Consider the following 16,596-nt stretch of genomic DNA (forward strand, 5'->3'; position numbering starts at 1 on the left):
CAGTGCTTTGAGCGATTGCACAAGAAAATTTGTTGACAGTTTCCAACAGCTTTACAACTGATGTCAGAAGTGTGTTGTAGCCAACAGTGGTTATTTTGAAGGCTAAGACTTATTTGATGCAGCTCTTCTTGTTTTTTGTACAGATCTTTTTGTCTTCGTATAACTACTGCAGTCTACATCCATTTGGCTCTGCATGCTGTTGTCAAAACTTGTTCTCCCTTTATAATGTTACCCCTGCCCCCTCCCCTCCAACTTCCCTCCATTACAAAATTGAAATGTTTTTCTGGTGACCTCCTCCTTAGTATTTACCAACTGGGAAATCCAAAAGGGAAAGCATTTCTCCTCCAGAATATTGCCCCCAAGGGGATGCCATCATCAAGCCGTATAGTATAGGTGGATAACAGTGATGTGTTGTGTTGATTGTAGCAAAATTGGGAGTTGCACATGCTCCTAATTTAGAAAATTAAAAGTATGTGGTCTGCAGCACTCGCCATCAGAATAATTCCTAATATGAATGAAATATTTTCATTCACTTGTGGATTTGTGAATGTTTTCTAAGGCAGTTAACGGGCAATGAAAAATGTCTACACCCAAAATGAGATTATTAAAGAGTTACATGTGTCTCATCACCCAAGAAATCTCCTGTCTTAGCCTTTTTAAGAAAGTGGGGACATTGACCACAACCAAACATTCTCTCTCTTCAATCATAACTTTCTCACAATCAAATGTACCACAACCATAATATAAGAAGAAAATGTGACCCACATTATGATCTGATGAATTTTTCTGTAGTACAGAAATGTGTGAAATAGAACTAGCACTGAAATCTTTTAACTTGCTTGGAAGTAATAAAGATTCCTAAGAGATAATAACACGTTATTTGAAAGTAAGAAGAAGAAAATTTTGTGTAATAATCATGTTATTGTCTTAATTTTTAAGGCAGAAAAATTTGGAATGTAGTTTGATTTGTTCAAGTTATGTCTTTCTGGTTTTGTTTGTGCATGATTAATAATACATTCTATGTTCTATAATTCATAAAAAAAGTTCTTTAAATTTGAGAAATCCAATGCAAAGTTTGTGTAATCAGGGAACAGTGTTATATGATTTGTAATAAAGTCTAATTTTATATTTGTTTTTGATTGACATGTATGTAATACTAAATTAAATTACACACACACACACACACACCACGAAAGCAACTATTATCTCCGCATGCTAAGACTGATAGGTTTATTTCTGGATCTTCAAATTAATCTCACCACTTCTCTTCACCATCATTGTATTTTCCTGCTCCTGCCTGCACCACACATATATTCTCACATATTCAGTGACATAAGTTACAAGATCCCTTGCCTTTTGATATGCTGAACTGTAAAGTGTCACACAGCATAACAGGAAAGGAGAGACAGTGCTGTCAACGTACTATATTTTTACAACTATATGTCTACACCATAAAACAAGGAAGGAAAAGAGCAATTCACAAGAATCACAGCCAGTAAAAACATTGCTCGTGATGTGCACATCTTTGTATGACATGATGTGGAGTTGTAAATGGATTTAGTAACTGATCTGCAATTTTATTTTTCCCTCCTATAGCATTTTAAGCTTTTGACAACTGACACTTGCATTTCTACACACGTGTCAAAGTAGTATTAGTGAATGGAGATAATACAAACAAGAGTTGAGATGCCACAGTTCGAATGTATTAGACTTTTCAGAGGGATGTTCAGTGAATCACTAATGAGCTGATAATCACATCTCCAGACAAGGATAAGACAAAAACTGAAAGCATATTTGTTTATCTGTATTAACATGATGTTATGTCTATATGCGAACAATGTTGTGTATTAATGTAGTCTTTGTAGCTGCACTAAGATCCATATAATTTTTTCCTATTGTTTCCAGCTGCAAACATTTAAGTAAAACAAAAACCACTAACCATTTGGTCTAGTAATAACAGCATTTCTGTGTTGATGGGCTAGACTAGCGTGATCCTGCTTTACACCCTTTATTACAAAGTACTAGGTGCCTCTGAGGCCAACCATTCTCGTACCGGCTGTGTGACAGTGTTCACCCATCGGCCCTGCCAGGTGCCAGGGAAGTGGCTACTGTTTGGTGGGCGTAACACTGATTGTTTTCTTGAGAGGTGAAGATTTCATTCTGTTTTTCACCTCTGCTAGTTTCAAAACTGTGGTAGACATAACAATTAAAATATTAATTTAAATGTAAGATGAAAATAAGCTAGCTGTCGCGTCATTCGTGCTTTCTGTTTATAGTCCCCGTACATTCATACCAACAACCAAAAATGTTGACAGTGAATAGTGAACCTTTACTGCTGCAGCTAAGTGATAAAAAAATAAAGTTTTATCAAAATAATTAAAGATAATTATATGATAGAATGTTCAGATGTAATACAAACACACACAACAATTTGAAGCAACAACTCAGAGCACAGTTTTTGACCAGGTAACAACATAGATCAACAAAAGCAAAAGTCAGTTGTTCATGTCCTGTCGTTATCATTCTTATGTTGTATTTCCACATATTGCTCACTGTGTGTATGCTACTAAAAAGAAAAATGCGTTTATGACCTTACTGTGCTGAATTGAAAGCAAATTCTACAAAGATATTATTGTGATCATGTATTGTTTAGAATCTTGAAAAAATGTGATTAGAAATAAAAGAAACAGAACTGTATAGCACAAAAAGAAATGCTTGAAGCCATCTGCTCAGAAATGGATAATGACTTGCATTTCCTATTTTTTGATAATGACACAGAAACTAAATTTTGTTTGTGACACAGTTTCTGATTGCTGTGACAACCATCTGGGGACATTGCTTAGCTGCAACTTTGTATTCTGCATTTGCTCTCGCATTGACAGAAGATCGCACTATTGCTGAAAACCAGTTCTGTGTAAAGTTGTCCTGTAATGTATGCCAAAATAAATACTATAATTTATTTTGAGTATCTATTCCTTGAAGTCAAATTGATGACCACTCTCAGATCTTTGATAAATGTTTATTACCAGTAAAAAAAACCACAATCTGAAATAGTAGTGTGACAGTGTTGATTTAAACAGAGAGCACCTTCATCAGATGAAGAGTGACATATTAACATAACCACAGTATTCCTGGTGCTGATACATCCGGTTTCCAGGAATGTAACCCATGGACACTGTCTTTCATAATGTTGACACAATTACACAACCCATATGCTGCCTACTGAATGTTTCCAAAAAGTTAAAGGTAATGCATGTCACTGCAAAGACTGTAGAAAAAGAAAAGGAAGATGTTAATGAAGATGTTGGGTGGACTGACTTTTGATAATGTGAATGCTGATATGTTAATCATGTGAGAGATTGCCACTGACTGAATACTTTGGGTCGGATTGGTCTTATAAAGGGTGGTGTAAAGATTTTTGCTGCTTTTGCTGCTTTCGGAATCCTGTAATTATTTGAAAACGACTAGGTTAAGTTTTACTGCATTGGATGGGCTGTATACTCAGGCCAAAATTGGGTTTATGAAATATGTTGTGGGTTATTACATTAGAAAAATTCATGCAACCACTTTATTCATCCATGTTAGGAACACCCCAGCTAAAAGTTTGGCAGTCATATTTAAATGTATAATGCATTATGTTAATTTTATTAAGTTTTTAATTAATGACTTTACAGATTAATAAAGGATGCCATTCAGTCCATAAAAATAATGTCTATGAAAATGCATAGGTGAACTTCAGAAGTAAACAGATATTATGACACAAAAGATAATAGTGTGCCTGGTTCCAAACTTTAAGTATGTATATATTTTAATTGAATTATTTTCCAGTGAATCAAAATATCTTCTCACAGAGAATGGAATGAGTGCTTTCCGGTGAGTGGTGTCACTGCTTCAGATTATATCGATCAGCTCATTCTAAATTTCCTATCTCGTATAATAGTGAAGTTTTCAGTTGATAACTTTTAATTAGTACAGTACCATGTGCCACAGCATCATCAGCAAACAACCCCAGATTGCTGCCCATCCTGTCCTCTAAATCATTTATCAGTATATAGAGAACAACAGTGATCTTATCACACGTACCTGGAGCACTCCTGACAATACCATTGTCCCTGATACTGGGTTCTATTACTTAAGAAGTCTTCGAGGCATTCACATATCTGTGAACTTATTCCATATGCTCATACCTTCATTCAGAGCCTGCAGTGGGGCACCATGTCAAATGCGTTCCAGAAATCTATGGACTCTGCCTGTTGCCCTTCACATGTAGTTCACACTATATCATGTGAGAAAAGGTTGATCTGAGTTTCACACGAGCAGTGCCCTCTCAATCTGATTTGTAGACATTATCTTCTCAGTCTCAAGAAAATTTATTATATTCAGACTGGGAATATGTTCAAGGATTCTGCAACAAACTGAAGTTACTGATATTTGTCTGTAATTTTGCAGGCGTGTTCCTTTACCCTCCTGCCACTTGGGACTTTGTGCTGGATGAGAGATTCGCAATAAATGCAAGCTAAATAAGGGATAATGCCGTGGAGTATTCTTTGTAAAACCAAATTGGGAGTTCATCCGGACCTAGTGCCTTATTTGCTTTTAAATCTTTCAATTGTTTCTCTGTGCCAGGAGCCTGTGCGATGGTCAGATGACTGTATATTTGTATGATTTTGCTGTGTGAATGATTTCTTGAATGTGAAATTTAAAACTTTGGCTTTCGTTTTGCTGTCTTCAACTGCCACACCTGACTGTTCAACAAGGGACTGAGCAGAAGTGTAAGATGCACTTAGGGATTTTACATAGGACCAGAATTTTCTCAGGTTCTCTGCAAGATATTTTGCTAAGGTATCACAGTGGTAGTTGTTGTATGCTTTACGCATAGATCTTTTCACAAACATACGAATCTCTATTAATCTTTTCTTGTTGTCATTTTTGCGGTCTCCTTCGAACTGAGGGTGCAATAACCTCTGCTTCCTCAGCATCTTCCAAATATCATTAAACCATGGTGAGTCTTTTCCGTCCTTTATCCACTTACAAGGTGCATAACTCTCCAGACCGTGATTTACAATCAGTTTAAACTTTACCTGTAACTCCTCTACATGCATCTTACTGGAACTAAGTGACGTTACTTCACTGGCTAAGTGAGATGCTAACAACTGCTTATCTACTCTTATCTACAAGAAACACTCTCCTAGCCTTCTTACTTGATGTAATATCTTTCATAACCATGGTTAATTGCTAGTTATGATTGCTAATCCCCATTTCTATACTGATATTGTCAGTAAGCTCTGGCATGTTTGTAGCTACCAGATCTAAGATATTTCCATTGTGTATGGGCTGCCAAGCTAACTGCTCAAAAGAGTTTTCAGAAAATGTTTTCAAAATTATTTTGGCCATCTGATTGTGAGTATCCTCTTCAATGAATCCATAGATATACCAGTCTATACTCAATAGGTGAAAATCATCTCCAACTAGTATTGCATGGTCTGGGAATTTATGCGCAATTGACTGTGGACTTTCTTTGAAGACTTAAAACTGTCACAGTGGAATTGAGTCGCCTCTAAAAACATCCATGTGTTATACAGGACCAGATAACTTCACTGTTGCATTCCACTTCAACCTCAACAGAGGTAATATTTTTGTCAGCTGCAATAAACACTCCCCTTGCTATGGCATCTAATCTGTCTTTACGACATATGTTCCCTGACTTTCTAAATCTCTCAGATCTTTCCAGTTTAGGTTGCAGTGAGCTGTTGGTCTCAAGAATACTTTGAGCATGAGAGCTTTCCTGTAGGACAGGAAATTCAAGAAATTTTGTTATGAATTCTTTGACAGTTTACTGATAAAATTTTGACAGACGAAGTTTCTTTAGACCTAAAGTGGTCTGACATCCTTTGCTGTGTATTGACTGGTGAGTGTTCTTCAGAGTATTTCAAACTACTGTCTAGTTTAAAAAACACTCATGTGCACTTCATAAGCACTCTGCTTCCTTCATGTCGTCCACCCCCGACCTGACAAGGGGAATCTTACAAATCCCCACCAGATAATGCAGGTCTAGAAATCTGCAGCCAAGACAATCACAGAGTCAATGAAGCCTTTGGTTGAGACCCTTCACTCGGCTCCAAACCAAAGGACCCAATCACCCCTGGGAACAATGCTGCAAATTGCAAGCTCTGCCTGCACCCCACACCGAGGCTAGCAGTCTTCACCACCACCACTTCCTCCTCCTCCTCCCACCCTCCTCCCCCCTCCCCCTCCCCCCCACCCCTCCCCTGCCACCTGTATGAACTGAGGATGGCGACAGAAATCATTGATGCTGATCTGAGCCACAACTTGCAGACTACTGCACCCTGCATGCTCGATAGCTGCAGACAGAGCTGCCTCCACATCTCGGATGAGGCTCAACGAGAGACTACCGAATGCACATTGTCTTTCTTTCCAGCCCTGAACAGTGTCTGTCTAAGGGCTCCACAACACACCTAATTTTGGAGTTCCCAATAACTAGTAAACCCCTGCCCAGATCCTACTGAAGCAGCAGCCACATATTTACTTAAAGGGCGAATAGGTGAATAGGCGAGGCCAAGCGACCAGTCTCCTCATTGGCTCTCCACCTTGACTGATGTAAATGCATTACCTCCCTATACTCAACCTGCGGTGAGGGTGAATCCACCGCATCATGTACACTAGGAGGTGCCTGGTTAGCAGAGCCCACGGGCAAAACAAGTGTCCCATACAACACGCCAGATTCTCCACTACCACTGTACCCTGAGGCAGCAGTCTGAAGGTCACTAATCGCAGCCAGAAGCACCTCAAGCTGTTCGCGGACCACAGCCAACTCCTCGTGCATCCACATACAGGATGCACACACCCTAACCATCCTAGTTATACCAACTGAGAAGCAAACTATAAAAGCAGATAGAAGCCCATATACACAACTTGTTACCCTCCTGATGTGTCACAAATGGGTATTGATGCATTAATTAGCTAGCTGTTCAGTAAGCAATTCTGCGCTACAGGCTGAAGGATTTTTTCCTTACAAAAATGTGAAATTAAAACTCTTAAACAGAGCAGCATATGCTAAATTTAGTAAATGTACTACAAGGGAAAGAAGGAAATTCATAAAGACTTAACTTGTTGCTCTGTACGATGACTAGTATGTTGTTGTATTAATAATAAATGAAAAAAGGAAATGGCATGACAACTGGCTTTTATTCATCTTATATTGAAATTAAGATTTTAATTGTTAAAAATCAGATAGTGTTGAAACTAGCGGGGGCAAAAATAAGAATGAAACCTTCACTTTCAAGGAAATGCCAGTGTTCTGCCACAGCAACAGTTGTGACCTTCGTAGCACCCAACAGACCTGGTGGGCAGAGACTGGTATGCAACCAGTCCAAAAATGATTGGCGCCAGTGGCCTCCAGTGCATTAAAATGCTCTGGGAAAAATAAAACTTCAAATCAGTTACTAAATCAGTTTATGAATTCCACATTATGTAACACATAAATACATCCATCCTGAGGAATATTTGTACTGTTGTGATGCTTGTAGATGACTATTTTCATTCTTTGTTTTATGGTAGAAGAAAATGAACCTTTCTATTAAGGCACTGATTTTAATTGAAATTAGTCTTATGTTAACTCCTAACTCAGGTCAGTTGATATCTCACTTTTTGTTTGCTATAGGGTACAGTATGGACCCGTGTGAATTGGTAGTACATTGGCAGCACTGTGTCTTCTTACCTTTTATGCTGTGTGACAGGCTTTACAGTGCATCATAACGAAAAGGCAAGGGGTCTCGCATTTTGTGTTGCTGACTTCTTAACGGACCACTTACCCTCTCTTCCCAATATTTGTGCACACACCATGCTGACCATGCCCAACCCATTTAGAACTGCTGCCTGCTTCACTCATACCTACATACCAACATGCATCTCACACTGTCATTGTATTATTATTTATTTCTATTCCTGTCTTCATTTTAATCTCGTCCAGTTTTCTTATTGGTCTTATTTACATCTTGATGTCTTGCTACTGTGCTTCATGTAGCTTCATCCTTCCTTCACTATACTTCATCTGGTTTTGTCTTTTTCCAATTTTTCAGAATATTCCCATATGTTTTAATGCTCTGTTACTATTTTTTATTTCTCCACAATCGATTTTTGTTCCTTCCATCTGTGTAAATACAGAAAAGTTTCCCTACCCCTATACAGAACCCAGTCCCACATAACTGTTTCTGTGTTGCTGCTTAGTTTGTGGAATTGCTCCCAAATAGCTTTCCACAGTGATTCTATGTTATAATTCTGTCATTCCACAGCTCTCACCAACTTAGCCCTACACAATATATAATTGAGTCCTAAACATTTCGTCACTGCCTCAGCACTGCCTGTAAAATATTTCCACCGCTGTACCAATTACCACATCACATTGCCAAATTTGAAACCCATGTACTGCAGGAACAAGAGCAGCATGCACAGTGCCACCTTAAAAACTGTAAAGTCTATTCACTTTGTACACTTATATTGGACTACCACAATCCAGCACCACTACAAAAACCTCTGTCAAACCTCCTTTACATCAGTTAATAGATGCCTGACCCCATCTTGCAGAACTACATATGCTACAATCTCACAAGCTCCCACCCACCATCCTACCGAACCCAGGGCCTAAACAGTCCTGTAACACGGTAGTGAACCTCTCCTCCAAAAGCCTCATTTCAAAGGGGCTTGTCTTTTGCCACATTCACAAATTCAGTCATTCTGAGCTTGTTAAAGACCTACTCTCCTCCCTAAAGTGGAAACACTTTTTTGCTACCAACTCAAAACTAGTACTGAACCCAGCCTTACTTGGTATACTCTTCCATCTAACTGTGATCCTACAATACATCCCTCCCCTCCACCTTCACTCCCCCCACCCCACTTCCTGAATCATCCTGTAACCTCAATTCTTGTCTCACCATCATTCCTCCGAACTCACATACACAGAGAGAAGCACAGTCTGGTGTTTAAAAACTGATTCCCACCTTAAAATCACTTCTAACGAAATACGTTTCTGAATAAATAAAGAATATTGTTTATGACTGCAGTGCACTTTCTGCTCCACCTGTACAGTCCTTGTTAGGGTGTGGAGTACATGGACAGTTTCAAAATTGGCTCATTCCATTTCAAGTAACGGGAGTCTCTGCTGGACCATTTCTGAATATAATGAAATTTTATTGGAAGGTTCCACAATGTCTTGAATGGATATGTACTAAGATTCAGCTCCATATCTCCTTTGGTTCCTTTCTATAGCCTCTCGTGAATAGGGGTCCCGAGTTTGCACCACCTACACATGTGCCAAAGTGTGAACTTTGGATAACTTTTGTGAAAGGTACTTTCAGTTTACAAGCCCTTGCTTTTGTACACTTAAACAACTTTTTGTGCTGAATTAGAAGATATTATTGCTGACATTTTTAAATGCAAACTGTAACAGCCGTAAGACCACAAAAATGATAGAAAATTAACTGTGTGACTTTGAGAGCCCATCGTTAACCAGTCACAATTCACAATTTAATCAACAGATTTGGCCAACAACTGTGCTGTCTTCTTGTGCTTTTTGTTCGATAGCCTTGGGCCTTTTCTGTCAAATTATATGCTCCTACCAATTTGGTGAAAATGTTTTGGGTGCCAAATTTGTGTAGTTTTGGGAGTCCATATCTCAACTGTATGTTCTTTAATCTTTATAATCTTTCTGTATCTAAAAAGAGAAGTCTTTCAACTTCAGAGGTGCTGTAGTTTTAATTTTTGATTCTTGCCTGCTTATGACTGAAAAAACAATTGCTCACAGTTTTTACTTTTCACACACATTTTTATGCTCAAACGTGATATTAATGAATAAACAGGAAGATAAATCAGTGAAAGCTTTTTTCTGCCCATAAAAATACAAATGTAGTTATGTACAAATCAACTTCAAGCAATAAGCAGCAATAAAACAAATGAAAATCCAGAATGTTAGAACTCTAAACACAACTGGAATAATTCTTCTTCACATCAGAATGAATAAATTGCTATTACTGTCTTGTTCATATTCTGAGTAAATATATTGGATTCCTGATGTTTTGGTGTTTTTATGACTTTTAGACATATATTGTTCTGGAATTGGTCTTCTCAAAATTTTGTGAACTCAGGCCAAAGTAGTGCTGCTGGTATCAGAGTTGTTGTAATTTAACCTTACCCAAAAAGGTTGCGTTTTTAAACCCATTGTAAAAAAATCAATAAAACCCAACTGTATCTAATATGAAAATTTAATTAACATCAAAATGTTAGATAGTTAGCCTTACACGAACTAAAGAGAGCCATCATATTTACTGAAGGCAAATATGTAGTGTCAGAAGAATTTATTTTATTAATATTGTGTTTTAACTTTTCTTGCAATTTAAGAAATGCAACTAAAATAACATTTACACTCCCAGCAAAAAGAAACTAACTTGATGTAGAATTGTAATGAGAGTAAAGTACAGTTAACTACTTTTTGGAAGCATACAGAAATTTGTAGATCTTCACCAATTTCTCAGTTATTTTGTCTCCTAAATTTTTTATTAATTGTGCCCAAATGAACTGGCAGATGGGCAAGATTCTTTCAGGTGCATTGCTGGCAGGGCATGAAAAGAGGCACTAATAAAGTAGTTGTAAGAATGGGTTATTGTTTTGAATAGAGTAGTAATAGGCATTTATATTGAATTGTGTAATCATAAATCTGAAAAGAAAGCAATAAAATCCAATTGCAACTACTTTTCTTTCATTTTTTAAACCCATTTTTATTTTCTCCCTAATGCTGGCTGGTACACTCAGTTCATGCATGTGTAATACATAAAAATGGCCAAGTGGTGTTGGCTGCAGCAGCTATCAAGGATGGTAACTATGAGGAATTAATCAAAAAAAACTGTGTGCCATTTGGAATCAAAGAATGCATGCTCCAATATTGAGAATCATGTCCTGGATAACCTGAGCTAGAATCTTATTCAGTACGTGTTTTTAAAAGCATATGACCCAGAAGAAATTATACAGTACAAACAGGGGTTTATACTGATAAGAATGTTCTAGCGATGCATCAATCAACTGTAGAAGAGTTTGTAGAGAAACTGGTTCTTTAAAAAAGAAAATAAATAAAAAAAGTCATGGTCAGACAAGCCACCATTTTCTCTCTCTCTCTCTCTCTCTCTCTCTCTCTCTCTCTCTCTCTCTCTCTCTCTCTCTCTCTCTCTCCCGCTCCCCCTGTCCCCCTCCCCCCCCCCCCCCTCTCTCTCTCTCTCTCTCTCTCTCTCTCTCTCTCTCTCTCTCTCTCTCTCTCTCTCTCTCTCTCTCTCCCCCTCTCCCTCTCTCTCTCCCTCTCTCTCTCCCTCTCCCTCCCTCCCTCCCTCCCTCCCCCCCTCCCTCCCTCTCCCCCCCCCACCCACCCCCCATCCCCAAATTGACATCTGAGTATACCGTGTATGCCTCATATCACTGACTTTTCATTTTTGCTGAGTGCTGGAAACTGTACAGCAGGCTGCTTCTGTGCACCCTACTGAATGAGAGAAATTTCTTCTTTTGCAAACAAGAAATATTGAAATATTGTAATGCTTTTTACACACAAGAAAGACTTCAAACAATTCTGTCTGCTTGATAATCACATTTTGACAACATTTGCAATGAACAGAGTTACAGATTAGAACACACCCTACTCTCATGTTTCTTTTGTTCTGTGACTTTTTTAAGCACTGTCAAGAATGTCTTCTTCCAAGGAGCCAGTCACAACTCTGAGGTGGGAATCTGCTGCACAGGGAAAACATCAAGTACAGCAAGTGGTCTAATGATCTTCATACCAATTAGTAATCTATTTGAGACCAGAAAATGCTACTCGAGCTACTATTTGTATGAAATCTGAAGATACTTGCAATATCTGTAGGGTATATAAGTATCCCAGAATGTGACAAGCAGTAGTTCATCTAGCTTAGTACTTCGCTTTTATGTAATATTCTTCTTTACAGTGTCAATATTGTAGAGGCATCCTTTTCTGTTGAAGAGGGTCTTGATTATTATTGGTGCAATCTCTTCCTTGCATAGTTTGTTAATCTGTCCCTAATATTCTGAGTTCCACTTTTCTTGTCACCTGGTATTTTTAAATAACAGATAAATAAATAAGTGATGTGGCTATAATTAATACCAGTGTAAATAAAATCCTTGTATACTCTTATTAACTAAATAATACTACACCAGGCCATGTGAGAGACATTGTGTCAGTAGTGTTTTATGATGCCCTCCAGATGAAATACTAGTACCACCTCCTAGGTTGAGAGCGTAAATAAGTCTTAAATCTTCTCCATCTAAATTTAATTCGTCTGATAGTTCTGGTGAATTTCCATTTACTTAATTTATCTCTGGTTTTATTGAGTCCATCCCAGAGCTTACCTAGTTCCTCTTCTGTTTTTCCTAAATCAACTGTGAGCCATAGTGTACTGACATAAATCTGTTGTTTCTTGTACCATTTGAGTAATTAATTCACTTACTCTTGCCTCCAAAGTTCTAAAAGTGGAGCCTGGTAAAGCTGTTATGTCCAAATTTTTACCCTGCTCTAACACATGTAACCACATTTGGGTTTCTTAAGAATTGTTCATTTACTCTTGTAAACATTTGTTTAGTTAATTCTTTCATATATGTTTTACATTCTGACCTACCTCCTTTAATTGTTTAAAACCAGCATTTCTTACAAGATCACATAGTTGGTTTATCTTAGTACTTAACTACCCTTGTAAAGTGGGTAAAATGTTAGCAAGTTAGTTTCATTTGTTGTCTAAAATTTAGTAATGTAAAAACGCTAATGAGTTGTCTGTTGACTCAGTATTTTAAGCCCAATAACACACAATTTTTTGGCCAGCCACTGACTTCAAATTTCTCACAACACATAGTACCATTTGAAGGCATGTTATTTTGATTCAAATACAGCTCACTTACGACTTTCAGTGGCACTAGGCATGGCGAACTGCCAGTGCGAAGTGGGACCGTCATGGTGGGAAGGCTACAATAGAAATTGCTGCAGCAGTGGCCAACTCTGGTGTTTGATATGCCACCAGTGTAACTGGTGTGTGATGACAAGGAACTGAAGACTAGAAAACAGCCACCGGCTAGAATCGTCGATCTTCTGGATTGTAGACATGTATTCTATTCTGTGTTGTAATTATTGTTGAGTAATTTAATATTCTTGTATGGACAACTAAATTTCTTCTGTTCTTTCTGTATCACTGAGAAGTCTATAAAGTTTTCTCCTCAACAGCTCAGTTCTTCATAAACTTTTCTTGAATAAAGTATTATTAATGATTGCTGCATTGAGTAACCTTCACAGTTGACCACATTGTCATGGACAGTGCCCTTTTCTACTGTAACTCATTATGACAAAAATACTAATTTCTTTCAAGTACCTTGACAAATTTTTGCAGATTTGCCATTCTGTGAGGCTTTCACCACAAACGAAATTTTTCCTGGGTACCTACATGACAATTTTCTCTGAGGAGGGCAGTATTGTCAAAACACCTTTTTCCTTGTATTTCTGACACTGTCTCCTTTTTGGCATGCTGCTGAGTGGTGAAGACTCAACAACAGACTACTACTGTGCACACTACTACACAAGAGAATTTTCTTCTTCTGTAAACCACATATATTATTATAGCTTTTTACACACAGGAAAGATATCAAGCTGCTCTGTTTGCTTGACTAGTATATTTCAACATCATTTGCAACAAACCAAGTTACAGTCTATAGCATTTCTTGGTTCTGTGTATGTCTGCTGCATTGTCACATGTGTCTTCATCCTAGGAGGCTGACACATATCTGAAACAGAGATATGCTGCACAGAGAAAACATTAAGAGTAGCAAGTGTGGCCAAACGGAAGCCACTTCCAGTGTTGCTCTGTCCAGTAGCAACATAGTCTACCTTACCATTCAGTCAACATACACATGCAGAAAAACCCAGTGGTCAACATGAATGTCCCACTATCCAAACTACTTTAAATAAATGTGCTCCAGTAGTTGATGGTCATCATTCATCAGTCCTAAATACCCTGTGCAATACATTACTTTAACAAAGTGATAGATTACACTATAGTCTTGATCTATTTAAATTCAAGGACAGCATTTCAAGCATCATCTTGTATTACATTACAGAGAAAGAAATTAAAGAAATAGAATTTGATCAAGAAAGGTATGCTGAAGTCCACAGAGTTGCTAGGGTAAGAGAAAATCAACGGTTCAAGCCCATTGTTGTAAACAATATTAGAGGAAACAGAGGTTAGAATGATTTTGTAGTATTCCTAGTCAAAGCGTTTAAAGTCGGTGAAGAAATTCCAGCACTTATCAGCTTTTTGCATCCCAGTGGCCATGTCCGTTCCTTCCATTGTCCATCTACCTAAGGTACTTAATGGATTCTGGGTCATCACATATTTAAAATCAAAAGCACCATCAACAGCATCAGGAAGGCAACATACTTGTTCAGAATCTAAATAAGACGGCATTTGTAATTTATTTAGTCTGAAGTGCAAACACATTATTCCAGTCATACATTGTGTTTAAAGTTCTGTCTTTCTGGATTTTCATTTGTTTTATTGCTGCTTATTGCTTGAAGTTATTGTACATAACTACACTTGTATTTTTGTGGCTTAAAAGCTGGTTTCTCTCATTTTACTTTCTATTTACTCATTAATGTTGCTTTTGAGCATGTACACTCTTCATGAAAAGCTACAACTTTAAAAAGGTTTTACAGCCGTAAGCAGACAAGGGTCAGCTGCTGAAACTGAAAGACTGCTGAACAGGTCCAGAAAAACAGGGACACTTCTTTGAAAATATATTTATTGAAATATAAGTTTCAAAAATGGGCAAATTAAAGCTGAAAGTACATATTTTATATTGTAATTAGCCCTTTACAAAACATTCATTGTAGAACACACAAATCTGACCATCCGTTATTTCCTTTTCTCTGCTGAACAGAACACTAGAACAGTGTATTATTGCAACCCCGTTTGTAGTCCAGTGGGCCACTCTTGAGAGCACAAGACAGACTCTTAAAAACCAAGTCAAAAAGAAGTAGATTTGTGCATTAGAAGTTCATTTGATATGAGTATTGTTTCAAAATTAATTATTTTAATTTAATATGAATTGTCCCACGCATAACGCAGAACATCATTAAGTTTTGCAAGAGAACACTGTGTAAGCTAGCTAGTTTGCATGTAGGATTCCACCTGGTAAAATTAAAGTATGTTAAGAATAACATTTGCATTTTATGGGTGAGACTTTATGCACTGTATTCTCTCCAGTATTTGAAGGTTTGTCAGAAAATGGGTTAAGAGGAATATTGTTTTAGAATGAAGGTACATGTTTTTGGCACTTATTTTGCCACATAACATAATAATCCCCCCTCCCCCCCCCCCCCCCCAATGAACCATGGGCCTTGCCGTTGGTGGGGAGCCTTGCATGCCTCAGCAATACAGATAGCCCTACTGTAGGTGCAACTACAACGGAGGGGTACCTGTTGAGAGGCCAAACAAATGCATGGTTCCTGAAGAGGGGCAGCAGCCTTTTCAGTAGTTGCAGGGGCAACAGTCTGGATGATTGACTGATCTGGCCTTGCAACACTAACCAAAACAGCCTTGCTGTGCTGGTACTGCTAACGGCTGAAAGCAAGGGGAAACTACAGCCATAATTTTTCCCGAGGGCATGCAGCTTTACTGTATGGTTAAATGATGATGGCGTCCTCTTGGGTAAAATATTCCGGAGGTAAAATAGTCCCCCATTTGGATCTCCGGGTGGCGACTACTCAAGAGGACGTCGTTATCAGGAGAAAGAAAACTGGCGTTCTACGGATCGGAGCATGGAATGTCAGATCCCTTAATCGGGCAGGTAGGTTAGAAAATTTAAAAAGGGAAATGGATAGGTTAAAGTTAGATATAGTGGGAATTAGTGAAGTTTGGTGGCAGGAGGAACAAGACTTTTGGTCAGGTGAATACAGGGTTATAAATACAAAATCAAATAGGGGTAACGCAGGAGTAGGTTTAATAATGAATAAAAAAAATAGGAGTGTGGGTAAGCTACTACAAACAGCATAGTGAACGCATTATTGTGGCCAAGATAGACATGAAGCCCACACCTACTACAGTAGTACAAGTTTATATGCCAACTAGCTCTGCAGATGACGAAGAAATTGAAGAAATGTATGATGAAATCAAAGAAATTAATCAGGTAGTGATGGGAGATGAAAATTTAATAGTGATTGGTGACTGGAATTCGGTGGTAGGAGAATGGAGAGAAGGAAACGTAGTACGTGAATATGGATTGGGGCTAAGAAATGAAAGAGGAAGCCGCCTGGTAGAATTTTGCACAGAGCGCAACTTAATCATAGGTAATACTTGGTTCAAGACTCATAAAAGAAGGCTGTATACTTGGAAGAAGCCTTGAGATACTGACAGGTTTCGGATAGATTATGTAATGGTAAGACAGAGATTTAGGAACCAAGTTTTAAATTGTAAGACATTTCCATGGGCTGATGTGGACTCTGACCACAATCTATTGGTTATGAACTGTAGATTAAAACTGAAT

The 16,596-nt window shown here is 38.0% G+C and overlaps 1 protein-coding gene across 1 annotated transcript in view; it reads left to right on the forward strand.

The window, feature by feature from the left end:
• Positions 1–16,596, forward strand: part of LOC124720293 — a 209,700-nt gene that overhangs the window by 4,708 nt on the left and 188,396 nt on the right. The window lies entirely within an intron of this gene.

This window comes from Schistocerca piceifrons, chromosome 11 (assembly GCF_021461385.2).
Source record: "Schistocerca piceifrons isolate TAMUIC-IGC-003096 chromosome 11, iqSchPice1.1, whole genome shotgun sequence".
Taxonomy (NCBI): domain Eukaryota; kingdom Metazoa; phylum Arthropoda; class Insecta; order Orthoptera; family Acrididae; genus Schistocerca; species Schistocerca piceifrons.